This window comes from Vipera ursinii, assembly GCF_947247035.1.
Source record: "Vipera ursinii genome assembly, chromosome: 1".
In the NCBI taxonomy this organism is placed as follows: domain Eukaryota; kingdom Metazoa; phylum Chordata; class Lepidosauria; order Squamata; family Viperidae; genus Vipera; species Vipera ursinii.
Window position 1 is genome coordinate 121,985,584 of NC_139512.1, and position 15,644 is coordinate 122,001,227.

The 15,644-nt window shown below is 39.9% G+C and overlaps 1 protein-coding gene across 7 annotated transcripts in view; it reads left to right on the top strand.

Moving 5' to 3' along the window:
- The window catches only part of TNS1 (tensin 1), a 402,998-nt gene that overhangs the window by 56,405 nt on the left and 330,949 nt on the right, over window positions 1–15,644 (top strand). The window contains exon 1 of one of the 7 annotated variants that reach the window (XM_083349843.1): window positions 8,330–8,477. The exons of the other annotated variants lie outside the window; for them this stretch is intronic. The gene's annotated coding sequence lies outside the window, so the exon portion shown is untranslated. Of the gene's footprint in view, window positions 1–8,329; window positions 8,478–15,644 lie in introns of those variants that run through there. 7 annotated transcript variants of the gene reach the window in all.

The window sequence follows — 15,644 nt, forward strand, 5'->3', positions numbered from 1 at the left end:
TTATGACTCATGGACTTCAACTCCCAGAATTCCTGAGCCAGCCATGCTGGCTCAGGAATTCTGGGAGTTGAAGTCCATGAGTCATAAAAGAGCCGAGGTTGCCTACCCCTGCACTAGGCCAATCTGGCTCTTTGTGCTGAGTTTCTTTCAGCAAGACTTATTCCTCGGTGAATTTAGTTATTTTTTTCCCTTTGATTTCTACAAATTTGATCAAAAGAGGCATTAGAATGACTAGCCCAGGGGTCAGCAACCTGAAACAGTGAAAGAGCCACTCGGAACCGGTTCCCTCAGGAAAGGAAAAACTGGGAGCCGCAAAAAATGTGTGCACATGCACGTACGTGCGCGCATGCGCAGAACAGGGTTTGACTGAAGAGTGGAGCCAAGGCGAGATATGCACCTACCCTGCATATTTGAATTGATCGGTTGAACTTTTTTAGTCCCACTTTTTTTTGGGGGGACTACACATGGCAGAGGACTGGGAGCCACAGGAGACGGCATGTGGCTCCGGAGCCGCGGGTTGCAGACCTGTGGACTAGCCTATAATTTTCCAGATTTTCTAAAGCCTGGGTAGCATTGGCTACTTTCCACTGAACCTGATTTGAGTGGCAAGTTACGTATTTTTGCTAGGAGATTCATAATTTAACCCTGAGTTATTTGAGAAGTTTCAGGCAGGTGTTGTTAGGCTGGAAAATATTGAAGCACAAATAAATCAGTTGAACAAAAGGAGTTTTAAACAAACTAAATTTGACCTTTTGTCAGTCAGATGGTTGGATAATAAAAGGTGGAAGTAGGATATCCTAAGGAGAAAAGAAAGTCTATGGAAAAGCAGATCATCTTATGAATGTATACAAAGGCAGTCTCATCCGTCTATGACTGTACTTCTCGGGAGCCATGCTGAGATTCATTATCTTTGAAACAAGGAAAATAGAAACATAGAGAAATTGTCTTCTGGGAGGGCTCATGTAACTTAATAGTCCTCCAAGCAAATGACACCTCTCCATACAGACAGAAGAACTCAAACTGAAATGCTTATATTGGTATTCTAGGGAGAGAGTTTATTTTATGGAAAAACAAACAAACATTCAGTCATGTGCATCCCAGACCAAAGAGATACTGCTGAAGCACAAGGTAATTTTCATGTTCTCATGGTAAATGTGAAATAAATTGGGTGGATCATCTACTCCTAAACTTCGGACTTTCCAGATTACACTTTGATCATTTTACCAGTCCTAGATACTTTGAAGCTGTTAACTTTTCTTTACTTGAGCACAGCTCCCAGATATCAATCCTGAACAGTGATGGCTGCTTATTCGGTGCTATATCTGTGAATGGATGACTCCCAGCTATCATGTATCAGTTGCTTTTCTGTGCAACTGCATATCCATATTAAATAACGTGAACTACTGTATAATGTGGTGACATAGGGAAAAAAAAGTCTGATGCTAACTTAACGCATCCCTATTAAATGTTGTAAGCAGGGTTCTGCCTCCTCCCCCCCCTTTAATTAAAAAGGTACGTTAAAATGGCTCACAACAGAGCATAATTTGAATGGATTTACAGTGGTAATAGTTGCAACCATCGGAAGACCTGACAGAATAGATCAGGGACAGATTTTGGGGGAAGAAATCTACATGGTGGCTAAGAGCTGACACCAACATCATGGCACATAATCAATCAATCAGTCAATTAATCAAAAACCTCTGAAAGGAAGAAGATTCATAGAGTCAGGGAGAAGGAAGCCGTGCCGCGTGTACATATATATTTGTGGAATCTGAACTGACAGTTTCATTTGGTAACTGGAGGTGAGCAAGGCAGATTCAGAGATTCCTACTGAAAAAGACAGCCCCGTGTCCAGATGTTGATATTCTGTAGTATCAGGTGTCACGTAGAGATCAACGGAAATCAGCATGGAAGCAAATTCGGATGGTCTGCATATGAAAAGGCTATTTATGAGAGCCATAAATATTGTCTTGATCGAGTCAGTTCCTTTCCAACAATTCATTTAGTTATATAGGCAGTTAGGATGTTGGCTTCCTTCCATAATAGATGCTATTTTTTCTCCCCTTCACTGCCCCCCCTCAGGTCATATGTCTAAAAACTGCATGAGAAGAAGAAGCAGAATGAGCATTTTTTTTACTGACTTGGTAGTCCATTGATCTGTAGAGCATCATATAATAATAATAAGTTGGAAGGGACCTTGGAGGTCATCTAGTCCAACCTCCTGCTCAGGCAGGAAACCCTATACCATTTCAGGCAAATGGCTGTCCAGTCTCTTCTTAAAAACTTCCAGTGTTGGAGCATTCACCACTTCTGGAGGCAGGTTGTTCCACTGGTTAATTGTTCTAACTGTCAGGAAGTTTCTCCTTAGTTCTAGGTTGCTTCTCTCCTTGACTAGTTTCCATCCGATGCTTCTTGTCCTGCTTTCAGGTGCTTTGGAGAATAGCTTGACTCCCTCTTCTTTGTGGCAGCCCCTGAGATATTGGAACACTGCTATCATGTCACCCCTCACCCTTCTCTTCGTGAATTTGTCTCCCTCATAGAATGGCTACCAATCCTAAGAGGATAAACAGATATCAGTGATATATTGGGAAAACCCAAGAACTGGCCTCTTTCAGTCTGAAGATATGTCATAGCAATATAAGTTTCCTATTTATTTTTAGCCATTTCTACAAGTTATAGAATTTTCAAATTGGCAAGGGAACTTAGTGATCACTTAGTCCAACCCACTACTCATTACAGACATGACCAATGAAATTCATTATTCCTAGAACCATCTGCTTCTTTATCAGACTAGCTTTTAGCAATTATAGCCTTTCACTAATATTTAGCTGAAATCCCCATACTGTATTTGCAATTTCCACTCATTAATTCTAGTTCTGCTTTCTGAGAACATCTGATAGATGAGGTCAATTAACATGGCTTCAACTTTTCTTTCATTCTAACTAAATATTTTCACTCCTTTAAATTGTCACTTTCAGAACGCATTTTCCAGACCCCTCTTTTATCTGCTCTCTGGTTATGCTCTAATCTATCAATACTCTTCGTAACATGTGACTTCCAGATATGACCATAGTTGCTTCAGATAGAGCCAAATTTGTAGGTAATCAAGTGGAACAATTATGTTCCATGATTTGGATGCAGTGTTTCTGTCAACATTACATTTATTTTTTTATTAGCAAATCACTGTGAGCATTTCCCAGGTTGAATTAATGTTCAACATGGACACGAACATGGAATTTAGATATATTGCTTCCAAGTCTTAACTTTCCTTCCTTCCTTCCTTCCTTCCTTCCTTCCTTCCTTCCTTCCTTCCTTCCTTCCTTCCTTCCTTCCTTCTTTCCTCCATCCCTCCCTCCATCCCTCCCTTCCTTCCGACACCCCTCTGGTCCAAGATGGGGTGACTTCATACACTGAGTACCACTCAAAGGCTCTCTAAGAGTAAATTATAGAATCAGGAGGTTAGATATTTTAGATGAAATTCCCACTTTAAAAAAAGAACACAGTAATACCAATTTTTTAAAGATTACTCCTTGAGGTAAAATATAGATTATAGGTTTATTTATAGTGCCTACTTACCCCCAGATGAATTTTTCTGCTGCAGTTTTAAAGTTTTCTCCTTATGTTACCGCAAGCACTTGGTTCTGTTTTGGCTGGCACATTTTATTTCTTTATAAACTAGTCCCACCAGTTCATTGGCTACTTTGAAGAAAAAGGAATTTCAAAAGTGTTTTCAAGAAAATCTTTTTCAACCTGAGTTACAGTGTTATTTTAGTAGTACACTATTGTAGTTAGAACTCTTGTTTCACATGCAAAATTCTGCAGGTTCCTGAAGCAAAAAACACATTTCTTATGTTTTAACTACTATTTTTCTTTCTCTCAGCAACCTATTTTCTTCTAGGCTTTTAAAAAGTAAGTACAAGGATGCACTGGTACACACCTTCAAAACTCCCAGTTTTGTACTAGGTATAAAGCCGGAGATATTCTATACATGAAACAAGTGTTCCAACTGCCATATCAGTGACATAACAGCCTTCTTGAAGTAATGCCTTGAAAATGCAAGAAATTTAATTTTAAAACTGATTTTTTCGCTTGCATATTATGCTTCAATTTTACATATAGTACATGATACTGTGTGTGTGTGTGTGTGTGTGTCTGTGTGTCTGTGTATTTGTGTGTGCCTGTATCTATGTAGGAGATGATGAGACTGAGCTCAAGTGAGGGGATAAATGCGTCATTGGTTTCGAGTCCTTTCACGCCCACAGGAGTTCTAAGTCCAGCCCATCTTGTATTCTGTTAACTCTTATCTACCACCATTTTGCTTTGACCGTTAGAAGTTCAGATTCTTGTAGAGAGTGTTAGCATGTAATAAACATGTAGTCATTTGAACCACCTTGGTTCCTGATTTCTTGCACCTGACAGTATATGTCTATGTGTGTAATTACATTATATTATCATATTTGTGTTTTACATGCATGTAAAATCCTTCCCAATTTTTCATGATGTTTTACCATTAGTTCATTGTTTCCCCATAAATTTCAGATTGGTTGGGACTTCAACTCTCAGTCACCAAGAGAAATGCTCAATTGGTCTTTAGGAAGGCCACCATGGTAGGGGACACTGGTGTAAATCACAACACTAACTACTCTCTTGAGTAACAGGATTTCCTCTGAAGTTTACATGGCTTTTGTTTACAGTTTTGTTATTAGAGACACAAAGGAATAGAATTAGCTAGAGAACTATTTTTAAAAAACGCACAAAGGAATGTCCGCCAATATGTGCATATAAGTTTTTTTTTCTCCTTGATGGAAGGACTTTTATGTTAAAAGATTGTTTAATTACAGAGAGCGGGTGGGAAAAAGATACTCTTGTTTTGTTTTTTTAAAAAAAACACTCATTCTTGACAGTGAGAGAACAGAGACAAATGGGTTAGAAATTCCTGTCACATGAGTTCCTTGTGCAAAAAGCGTGAAGGTGAACAATGTTAGTATCTGGGATTCCTGTTTCTGACTCACTGTCCTGAATGCCTGTCTCGGATTCATCTGGAAGAAATCTACAGCTCCCAAAAACACAGGCACAAAGAGAGATTGCTGGGGAATAGAATTTGCGTATGTGCATTGAGTTACCCAAAGATGTAAAACACTGAGGGGATGTTCCGGCAATGCTGCGTGGAACAAGCTTTCTCTGCAAAGCAGCATTTATGCCAGCTGCCTGCAAAGAGGCCTCCTTTATGTGTTGTGCTGCAAGCCAGCAGGAGGTGTACATGGTATAAATTACTGAGCTCTGTTGAAAAAAAAAACACACGGAAAGGAGCATAAATTAAAGCAACCTGGACACAGTCACCATCTGAGTGGAAGAGGCCAAGGAACTGAAATAATCTGTGTTTGTTTTTTTTTTAATGGATGTCTTGCAGAAATGAGATGCAGCATAAGAAAACAGCACCGGATGAGAAAGGGGAAAGGTTACTGGCAAAGAGGCCTGGAATCCTGTATTGGATGTGATTATTCTGTATTAGGCAGAACAAGAATAACATCTACTTGGATGAACTGAACATTCTCAGACTGTTTTTTTCCCCTTCTCTCAAAAAGAGAAAGCTCCCGTGTTTTCTAGTCCTCATGATTGCAGCCAACAGCTGGATGGTAGGCAGAAAATGTTTTGTTTGTGGTTTAGAGAACCAGAACAGATGCAAGGGGATCTTCTGTGTTGCTTTTGGGTCTGATTTCCTCATGATTATACCAGTACCCCTATTCTCATCAGATTTGTATTCGAAGAACTTGGTTCATATATATGCCTATGAAATCAGTACTGCTCGCTAAGTGGAAAATATGGAAAAACCTATAAGGTTGTTGCTTAGTGGTGGAGTAGAAGGACTGCAGGCAGAGTTCAATCCCTGACTTCTCCAGTTTAAAAGGATCAGGTAGCAGAGGTTGAGGCCTTTGCTTGGAGCCCTGCTGTTACAAAATAGAAAACATGACAGTTTGTAGTCATCTGATTTGGCACCAGGTAGCTGCCAATATCCCTAAGAGTTTGGGATGGAACTACTTCTAAAAACCAAACAACACTATACACAGGTTTGTTTTACGGGTCCTTGGTGCTCTCTGAGCTTGATTGCTTTCTTGCAGACATTTCATTATCCAAATTAGGTAATATCATCAGTGCTAAAATGGAGTGGGGTTTGCTCAACCGAGAGAAAAGTCCACTCCTTACTATTACCTAATTTGGATAATGAAACATCTGCAAGAAAACAACGAAGCTCAGAGACTACCAGGGACTCCTCATTTCAACCCTGAGGTTTGTTATAACTCTGTGTTGAAATTTCTGCACAAAACTTCGAGCTCAGTTTTGAGGACAAAACTGGTGCTTTTTGATATAAAAACATGCTGGCTATTCTAATCTGGGTTGATTATTTTTTATTACATATAGTGTCTGTAGACTCTGAACTTTCTCACTTTTGGTATGGCTCCATAACATGGGAAAATCTCTCTCTTTGTAAATAAATAGGTAAAAATCCTCACGTGCCATGTTGAGTTGAAATGACAAAAACTTCATAATGGTTATCTTGTTAATTTATATTTGCAATATGTAGAGTACATTATTCTTACTATTATGTACTATGTTGTTACATAAGAAGGAGTAGATGTTATAAAAAAGAGGGTGTAAGTAATTTTAAGTTTAAAGATAGTTTTCATGTGAACCCGTCAAATGTCTTGGTTTTGAAGAATGGCATGGACATTTTTTTAAAAAAATAAATAAATCTCGATTTCAGCTTTAAGAGGGAAGGATGGCTAGCTATTCACTGGATCTGGCAAACATGCTGAGCCTTATTTACCCATCATCTTATGTAAGCAATAATGCTGAGATTCCAAGAGTGGTACTCGTGGTACCTGTATTTCTGCAGACACCTGCCTTAGACTTTGGCACCATAAAAAACAAGGCTTTCTTTAAACGGAGGAGGTTGCATGCTGCAAATTAAGGGCCAGCTTCCAACAACTCTCTTCTTGTATTTCAGAGAATGCCTTTGGGCCCCAAATGTGCCCCATAAATATTCCTAGGAAATATGCAGTTGAATTGATTTGTTTGGAAATGTGCCCAGAAACAAAAAGTTAAGTAGAGTTAAAAGGAAATTTCTTAGTTAGACATGGTGGCCCTTTGGTAAATCAGAGATTTGTTCCTCATTTTAGGAATGGACTGCTCCTCCCCCCCCCCAATTTTTTCCAAGGGTGTCCACAATGGCACACTCTTAACATTCCAGATGTGTCTACCAGCCAGAAAAGCTGGAGGCCAGCTTTCTTTCATTTTTTTCTTTCCCTACCCTACCCCACCCCAGCAAACCCAAAACATTTTAATTAAGGCAGGAAATAGTGGGTCTTCATGCATGTTTGACTGGGAAACCTTCCCCCCACACCACCCCTTTCTTTTCTTCACCGAAGAAGGAGATATTTGCAGGCTTTTAAAAATAAAAGCCTGGGCATTAATCTTTTGCCTATTGGCAGCTGAATGGTTTGCCCGAGATGCTATCTGCTGTTGCTCCTGGTGTCACTTTTCTTCTGATTAAATAAGACGTGCGGTGGAGAGAAGTGCCCTTTGTTAGGGGCGACATTGATTTACTCTGGTTTATTTCATTTTCAAAAGGTTGGAGGGGATAGGTTGCAGAAGATTAAAGACTGGGAAAGAAAAGGAGTGGGTGGGGTGAGGAGTAAACAAATAGCTGAAATCTCAGGGCCTAATAGCCATCTCTGATCTTGGCTCTTTCTGGAAGCCATTTTTTTTAGAGCCCCTACACAGGTGGGTGTCCTTTTCTTGTACAGCATAGGCTTCTTGTTCTCCAGCTCAATAGTTTGCCATGTTTGTGCAATTACGTATGTGTCTGTTACGTTGTGTGCACAAGCTGCACAGACCACCCTGGATTGACATTCCCCCCACCTCCCCAAACAAATGGAAGCACCACAAAGAACTTGGGAAAACCCTGTTTGTTGCCCTTGTGAGCCTTATTTTGGGCCTTGCAAACCCAGAGCAACTAATATCTCTTAACCAAGGAGGGTTTCCTTAGAGCAAGAATGAAGCTTTGCTCCATCATTTCCTTTGACCTCTGGTTGGCAGGGAAAGGCCATTGCATGCTGGGGATCCTGGACTCAAAAGTTCTCAAACTCTGCAGGACCCTGTGAAATGATAAATGAATATGTATGACTGTCCATGAATAAGATGTATACCCTTATAAACTGATCCCATTGATTTTATGGTTAGCAAAAATAAATAAAAGAAATTATGCTTCATGATTTGATTTTAATCTCTCTACCACAGAGGTTCCGAAATGTTCCCCGCTGTGGGCTTCTGCAGGCGAAACAAGAAGTCATATCTCGGGTGATTGTTATATGCCTTGGCAAAGTGGAAACATCACACAAAATTACCCTACACTGTTTGGATAAGTCTGCAGCTGGCTTATATGGGCAAAGCAGGGAACAAAGCCCCAAAGAGTACAGGTAGTTCTGGATTTATGAGCATTCATTTAAAGATGGTTTGGAGTTACAATGGTGCTGAAAAAAGGTGATTTATGACCTCTTCTTGAAGATGCAACCATTGCACAACTCCAGCAGTCACATCATTGTGACTTGGGATCCTAGCAACCGGCTCGTATTTTTGATGGTTGCAGAGTCCTGCAATCACGTGATGTGATCTGCAGCCTTCCGGTCAGTTTCTGACAAGGACACACTATGGTAAAAATGGTCATCAACTCAGGTCCAGTCATGTGATGGCTTGCTTAACTACCTCCTTGCTTTAGCAATCAAAATTCTGATCCCAATTGTGGTTGTAAGTTGAGTAGTACCTGTTTGCCTGCACAAGCCTCACTGTATATAAAGCAACTTTCACATGAGCAATGCCTAAACTTGTTGACTCTCTTGAATGGCCTTTTTTAGTTCTTGGTTTTGCTGGCCCATGGCAGTAGTAGCCCCACCGGGGGGGGGCACTGCTCTTGGACCTTGCTTTTGGGAAAAAGGGGAATGGTTCTCTGAAGATTCTACCATGTAGAATCCTCCATGTGATTCTATACTGAATCCTGCAATGTTATCCTGGGACACGTATGTTTGCCTTCATTTTTGAGAATCCATTCTACCTGTTCTTATTAGAGGCATGCAATTGCAATTGAAAAGACAGACATGATCAGAATGCCAAATGTTTCAGGATCCTAGTCAGTATGGAATTTTATTAAAGACTATTTCGGGAAGGAGGGCATTGGCTGATACTAGCCCAACAACAGAGGATATTTGAGAGCAAACCCCACTCCCTATATAGGAACTGATGATGTTACCTAATTTGGATAATGAAACATCTCCAAGAAACCAACCAAGCTCAGAGAGCACCAAGGACCCCTCACTATTTCAACAGCTCTTAAAAGAGGAAGAACTGAACTGTTTCTGCATTGACAATAAATGGATGCTCTGGACCAGGGGTGTCAAACTGCCGGCCTGCGGGCCGGATGCATCATGCGGAAGCTGTGCTCACCCCATTGCCAGCAATGGCAAAACAATCCCGATACGTTGAACGATGTCACATGATGTTGCGAGTTTGACATGTCTGCTCTGGACTGTCCCCTAGTGAACCACACTGGAAGGGAAGGCAGAGCTGTTTTGGGGCTGCCAGTTGTTGATCTCTTCCACAGGATTGCCTAAAAACTGAGACTTCTTGGGAAGAATATGTAGAAATACCTATGATGGAGGAATGGATTGTGAAGATGGCAGAGCATGCAGAAATGGCTGAGCTCACTTTCAGTTTGATTAAGGAAGCAACAACAATTACTTTTATAAACGAAGGGAAGCCTCATATGAAATTTTCGCTGAACTAGGATAAAAATGAATTGTTGAGATTTATTGATTGAAAAAGGTTGTTTATGGGAAGAAGGGAACTTTAATATGTAATTTGGGAGGGTGGAGATGGTAATTGCTATGTTGGTAACTGCTGCAGAGAGGAACAGAAATCACTTCTTTAGATATCTTTTTCTCTTTTTCTTTTGTTATTGTTGACTTTTATTCTTTCCTATTTCTTTCCCCCCCTACTTTTCTATTGATATTTCTAAGGGTTTTTTTAATCTTATGTAAATTTTTCATTTAATAAAAATTATATTTTAAAAAAAGTCTTGAGGCTTTTTGGCTAAGAGGTATCCGTTACATGAATAAACTGTCCTTTCTACATGGAATAATCTCAGACAGATCTGCATGGATATTTCTTACCCACTAATACCTAGGTCAGTATGTAGGTGAATATCCATATTTACAGTGTTAAATCATTTGAAAATAATGGAATATTTTCACTTTACTCTCTTGGTAAAATTTTACATTCAACAAAATGAAATGCATTTTCAGATAAGGAGGGGGGGGGGGTTCCTTGTGATTTAACCAGTATTTATGGTATTTTATTAGGCATATTAGAGCCTTGGTGGAGCAGTGGGCTAATGCCTCCTTAAGTAACACCAGCTGCCTGCAATTAGTGCAGGTTCGCATCCCACCAGGCTCAAGGTTGACTCAGCCTTCCATCCTTCCGAGGTATGTAAAATGAGGACCCAGATTGTTGGGGGCAATAAGCTGACTTTGTAATAATGCCGCTGGGGTGTGTATGAAAGCCCTAATAAGCAGGCATATACATAGAATGAAGGCTACTGCTAAGCTTGTAAGCCGCCTTGAGTCTTCGGAGAAGGGCGGGATATAAATGGAATTTAAAAAAATATTTAATATGCATGAAATATGATCTGATTTTGCCCCATAACCAAAACTCTGTGAAGTAAGTTGGGTTGAGAGGGAACATCAAGCTCAAAGTCACCCACTCCATGATTCAGTGAGGACTTAAAGAATTTCAACTGGCAGGGTCCAGGATGTGAGCCTTCTCTGCTCTTCCCCTCCCCCCCCCCGCTCTTTGGAATATTCCTGTCAAGCGCAGGGAATCAGAAGCCGAGGTGGTTCAAATGAATGCAGGTTTATTGCATTTATTGTACAAAAATCTGAACTACTAATGGGCAAAGCCAATTGGCGGCAGATAAAAGTCAATGGAATTCAAAGTGGGCGGGACTTAGATCTCTTGTGGGCTTGAAGAGACTTAAGGCTGATGGTGAGGCAGAGTCTCACTCTCCTGGGGCTGAAGACCTGAAGACCTGCTTGCTTGGGACTTGCAGAGGAGCTGCAACCTTGGGGTTAGTTAGTGTCTTAAAAGTTTTCCTTCTGCTTTTTAAACTTTAATTATCCTACTCCTTTTTGAATTGCCTCCTATTGGTATACAATACCTATGTGGTTTTGATGGTTTTATGTTTTTAATTGCGCACTTCACAGAGTCACTTATGTGATGGGCACTCTCTAAATTTGATAAACAAACAAATAAATAAAATCTCCCTAGGACCAGCCCGGCATCTCAACCACTATACAGACCAGCTCTGTTGAGTTTTACAGGGATTCAGGCACCATCGATCATTTAAGTTCATAACCCTTCCACCACACCATCTCTTTCCAGTAAAAATAATAACAATAACAAAGGAAGGAAAAATAGAAATAGCTGCAGAATGTCTTTGGTTGAATAACTTTAGGAGCGTTCGCTACGGTATTCCCTTCTTTTCTCCATGACATCTTTGCTAGGCAGAAAAAAAAAGATGAAAGAAACAGGGACAGAAGAAGGAAGACACTAAAGAAAAGATCACAAGACCTACATTCCTTTCCCCCAGTCATTTTGGCTTATTAACCCTACCCATGGCTTAACATGCTGTGCCAGTCCGGTCATAGGAAGGGAAGAAGGGACGCTTTACACAAAAGTATTCAGCAAAACAATACATGCTGTCTTGGATGTTATGAAGGCTAAAAAGTTCTTTTCTTTTTTAAAAAGCAATTTGGAATCTGGGCCAGGGCTGATCTGTGTGTATAGCCCTTTTAGCCCAATGGTTAATTCAGGCTGAATCCTGATTGCTCTTTTTCTTTTACTGCATAATTACAGAATCCGGATCAGGAAAGCCATTTCTAAGGATAAGGGTTCAGATTTAAGACTGGGAAGATCTTGATGCAAGTCTACTGCCAGCCAGAGAAACTTACTGGGTGACTTACGTCAGTCACTATCTTACACTGCAAATTTATTGTTGTTGGATAAATACAGGTAGCCCTCGACTTACAGCAATTCATTTACTGACCATTCGAAGTTGCAATGGCACTGAAAGAAGTGGTTTATGAGTGTTTTTCACACTTAATGACTGCCGCAGCATTTCTAGGCTCACATGATCAAAATTAAGAAGCTGAGCAACTGATTCATATTTATGACAGTTGCAGTGTCCTGGGTGTGTGTGTGTGTGTGTGTGTGTGTGATGTCATCACCTTTTGTGACCTTCTGACAAGCAAAGTCAATGGGTAAACTAGACTCACTTAACAACCGAATTACTAACGTACTAACAACTGCAGTGATTCACTTAACATCTGTGGTAAGAAAAGTCGTAAAGTGGGGCAAAATTCACTTAACAAATATCTCACTTAGCAACAGATATTTTAGGCTCGGTTGTGGTCATAAATGGAGGACTACCTGTAATTTATATTCAAAATATCTCCTGCTCAGTCCTAGCATTTCCAAATAGGAACACGTAAAACACTAGTCTGAACTTTTGCACACTCTGGGAATTTGTATAGATAAGTGAAGGGAGACTTTTCAAAGCTGTTTTAGGCAGAATCAGAGCATTAGCTGGTCTCTTTCTTTCTAAACTATAATTGATATTTAAATATGGCATAAGATGAAATGTATGTTATGGAGGATGTGGATAATAACCCTACTTTCCAAATCATCTTGGATTTTGGATTCTACCATACTTCTCTTTCTGATTTTCAGATATTTAGATACAAGGGAGCCTCTGTGGGTTAGATGGCAAGAATCATATCAGGATTCCTCTTGTGATATAAAGCAATGAGCACATAAATAAATTCATACTCTAAATATGTACTAGAAGATGAAACTGCAACATGCAGGACACTAATGTGCGAGCTGCAAAAACAAATACTTACTGAAAGGTCTTGCAAATTAAATCAGAAGGGCTTAATCAATGAGAAAAGAAAGACCACGTCTAGATGTCATTATCATAGCTTCTTTATACTACATATTACCAAGGAGATGTGAGCTGATGTTAGCCATGAATCTTCTTTTAGTTCTGGAGAGGGAAAATAATGTAGGCTAATTAAATACATTCAAATTAAATTTGCATAATTAGTAGAGTAGAATGTTAGTTTCCTTCACACAGAGAAGAGAAGACTTATTATTTGGCTTGTCCTAAGTTTAAATCAACACTTTCCAACCAGAAACCTCCAGATATGTGGGAACTGCAACTGCCTGGAAATTCTGGGATTTGTAGTCCCAATGCATCTGGAAGACATAAAATTAGGAAAAGCAATTTTAATCCTTGTAATATTTTTATGCCATTAAGAATAGCCTGAAACAGTTATTGCTGAGTTAATAGAAGCTATATGAGATTCAGTTTTCCCTTCTGAACGGGTTAAAAGACAGTTTTCAAAGGTTCCTGTAATTTCAAAATCAGGAGACCTTGTGGTAATGATAACTATATATACGGTAGATAATCCTTGACTTACAACAATTTGTTTAGTGACTGTTTGAAGTTACAGTGACACTGAAAAAGGGACGTGATCAGTTTCACACATAAAACGTTTGGGCATTCCTATTGTCACATGATCAAAATTCAGACACTTGGCAATTGACTCATATTTGTGACAGTTGCAGTCTCCTGGGGTCATCGATCATTCTTCTGACAAGCAAAATCAGTGGAGAAGCCAGATTCACTTAATAACCATGTTACTAACTTAACAACTGCAGTGATTCACTTAACAACTGTGGCTAGAAAGGTTGTAAAATGGGCAAAATTTATTTAACAAATGTCTCACTTATAGCAACAAAAAATTTGGGCTCAATTGTGGTCATAAGTCAAGGACTACCTGTATTGGCTACTCTGCTCTCCTAAGCTAATTGCATCATGTTTCAGGCTTTGGATTGGATCATATCATTGAGGTGTTGGAGAATGGGGTGGGGGGATTACATCAATTTAAGATGTCACCTGACTATGTTAATGGCAATTTTTATGATACTGATTACTGTGTGTTTGGAAGTTTTTTGGACGGTATGTATTTTATTTAGCTTTGATCTATGTTTATTTCAAGCCAGCGTCTCCTATGTGAGATGGGCAGCAATATAATTGATTAAATAAGTAACTAAGAATTCGTTCCACATCCTATTTTATGGTGCATTGGGTGCCTGGCAACACTTTGGGACGCGGGCGAAGACAGTCTGAGTGTTTGGCTAAGGGGGATTTGACATTCGGGGGTGAAAAGGGCAAGGGAGAATCAGATTGCCCAACTCTTCTCAGGTTCTTGGTTGCTAAGTGGCTGGAGTCGTTCCTATTTGTGGGGGGAGTGCAATGATGGCTAATCTGCCCTTCCTTCCATTACACCTCATAATGATTCTTTAAATCATGCTAATGAACTGGGTTTCTACCCCCCATACAGCTTGACCCTGGAGGGCAGCCTGGAACCATTATGTTAGTGAATGGGCTGTGGGGCTAAGATTTATAGAGCGAGGCGGTGGTGGGGGGACTGTGAAGTGGTCTGGCTGGCTTCTTGGGCCTTGCAAGAGACACCTGGGCTGGTCTTAAAGGTAATTAGTGAGCCAGTGCTGATGGATGAGAGGCCCCGATGGCTGCTGAACTCAGCAAGGGGGTCTTGTCGGCTGGAGTAGCTCCTTTTGATGCCCTGACTGTGATGAAGTCCTCGATTTGAAATCTTCATTAGGACTTTGGATCTGTTTGGCTTGTAATTTTATATGGAGGGCCATTTGGGTGTGGAGCAAAACAGGTCTCAAATTTTCATTCAGTTTTCATGTTCTCTGCGGGTGCTGCTGCTGTATCCAAAGGAAAACTTGTGTGGAAAGAGAGGAAATGACTTCTTTGTTGTTTTCCCAGTGATTTATTCTGCCTTTATCCTAGTCGTCTTCAAGGGGTTCAGGTTGTATGCCTTTGGTAGAACAAAATCAGGTTAAGAAGGAACCACCACTGATGCACTTTATTTTTTTTAAAAGGCAAACAAACCCTAGCACCAACAAACCAGTGTTAAATTATCCCCATTCCCAAATCAGCTAAATTTAAAAGAAGTTAGCCCACCTAAACAAACAATTAAATAAAAACAAAAAGGTGAATTCTATAAAATCAAGCTGCAACAGAGATGTCCTGCAGGAAAAAAGTTCCAAAACAGAAACACCATTTTAGGTTTATCTCTTTGGCCATGTTTCTTGATTTTTTTTCATTCCCCAAGTACTAAATTTTTGAAAAGTTTTAACATACAATTTTTCCCTTAAAGATCCCCCCTCCCCCTCCCTTCTCCCTCCCCCCCTACCTCTCCCCCCTCCCCCCTCCCCCCCGGACTTCCCAGAGCTAAATACAAGGTATATATAAAAGAAAAACAATCATAAACAACCATATACTAATAACCATAGACTCTAAAATCTATCACTCTCTAGCTTATATAGGTTAAAACAAACCTTAGTAATATTAAATATATATAAAAAAACTAAACTAGAAAAAGAAAAAAAGAAAGAAGACTTATTCAAATGCTACATGAAACTTCTTAACCCTATACTTG